This window comes from Oryx dammah, unplaced genomic scaffold (assembly GCF_014754425.2).
Source record: "Oryx dammah isolate SB20612 unplaced genomic scaffold, SCBI_Odam_1.1 HiC_scaffold_10, whole genome shotgun sequence".
In the NCBI taxonomy this organism is placed as follows: Eukaryota; Metazoa; Chordata; class Mammalia; order Artiodactyla; family Bovidae; genus Oryx; species Oryx dammah.
In genome coordinates, this window is record NW_024070194.1 from 66,851,567 (window position 1) to 66,853,455 (window position 1,889).

The following is a 1,889-nucleotide window of genomic DNA, read 5'->3' on the forward strand; positions in this document are numbered from 1 at the left end:
CCTATGGGCTACAACTACTGAGCCTGTGCTCTAGAGCCCAGGAGCCATAACTACTGAGCCCGTGCGCCACAACCATGAAGCCCAAACACTCTAGAGACTGTGCTCCACAGCAAGAGAAGCTGCTGCAACAAGAAGCTCATGCACTGAAACTAGAGCGTAGCCCCTGCTCTCTGCAACTAGAGAAAAGCCCTCGCCGCAACAAAGACCTAGCGCAGTCAAAGAAATACATATAACTGTATTTTTTAAAAAAGATGCTGAAGTCACTCACTCATTATGAAGCCATTGAATTGTCTCCTTTTTTTTTTTTTTTCCCACAAGTGGGACTGAACCACCAAGCTTAGTGCAACAGAACTTGGGGGTCTACTGTAATAATGACTCAGTTCTTTTGTGGCTAATAGGCAGACAAGTCGGAGGGAAGCCCCAGTTTGGGAGGTGTGACTGCTGCCGATAAAGCTTCCTGCTCACACATGCCAAGTTTAGGCCTGCCTTCTCAGCTGCATTCCTCCTTCCTGCCCCCAAATTCCCTCTTCACTGGATCCTTGCTGCTTCTGCTGCCTGAATTCTTCCTGACCTGCGCCCCCATCTGCTGGTTTGCTCTCATCCTGGCTCCTTAAAGATCTTGCTGGTCCTTGAAGTTCACGGCTTGAGTGCTGCTTCTTCATGGAGATTTCCTGTGTGTCCCCCCAAAATCCCCACTTCTTCCTCTCTCTCTTGTTTTGCCTTAAATATATATTTCTTTCTTTAAATTGAAGTATAGTTGATATATAATATTTTGTTAGTTTCCAGTGTACAGCAAACTGATTTGGAGATATATATATATGTATATATATATAATTAGAGAGTAGGATTGCTATATATACATATACTGGATTGATGTATATACGAATCCTAAGCGAAATCAACCCTGAATATTCATTGGAAGGACTGATGCTGAAGCTGAAGCTCCAATACTTTGGCCACCTGGTTCAAAGAGCCAACTCATTGGAAAAGACCCTGATGCTGGGAAAGATTGAGGGCAGGAAGAGAAGGGGACAAAAGAGGTTGAGATGGTTGGATGGCATCAACGATTCAAAGGACATGAATTTGAGCAAACTCTAAGAGATAGTGAAGGACAGGGAAGCCTGGTGTGCTACAGTCCATGGAGTCAGCAAGAGTCAGACATGACTGGGTGACTGAACAGCAACAACAATATTCTTTTCCAGTATAGCTTATTATAAGATACTGAATATAATTCCCTGTGCTATACAGTAGGTCCTTGTTCATTTATCTGTTTTATGTATAGTAATATGTATCTGTTAATCCCATACTCCTGATTAATCATCCCCCAAAACTTTTGTAACTGTAAGTTTGTTTTCTGTGTCTGTGAGTCTGTTTCTGTTCTGTAAATTAGTTCATTTGCATCACAGTTTAGACTCCACGTGTGATACCATATATTTGTTTTTCTCTGTTTGAGTTATTTCATTTAGTATGATGATCTCTAGGTCCAAATGGAAAATGGCATTATTTCATTATTTTTTTATGGCTGAATAAAATTATATGGATATATATACATCACATTTTCTTTATCCATTCATCTCTGGGTGGACATTTAGGTTTGTTTTCATGTCTTGACTATTGTAAATAGTGCTACTCTGAACACTGGGATGCATGTATCTTTTCAAGTTATAGTTTTTCTCTTTTTTGGCTTATATGCCTAGGAGTGGGATTGTTGAATCATATGGTAATTCTTTTTTTTTTTTTTTTAAGAACTGCCATCTCTCTTTCTCTTTTTATAGTGCTTGAAACATTTTGTCTGGTGGCTTAGTTGTCTCTACATCAGTCTAACTGAGCAGGCACAAGGCCCAGGAGAGGGAGGCCCAGCTTGGAGCCTGAAGGACTGCTCTGAAATG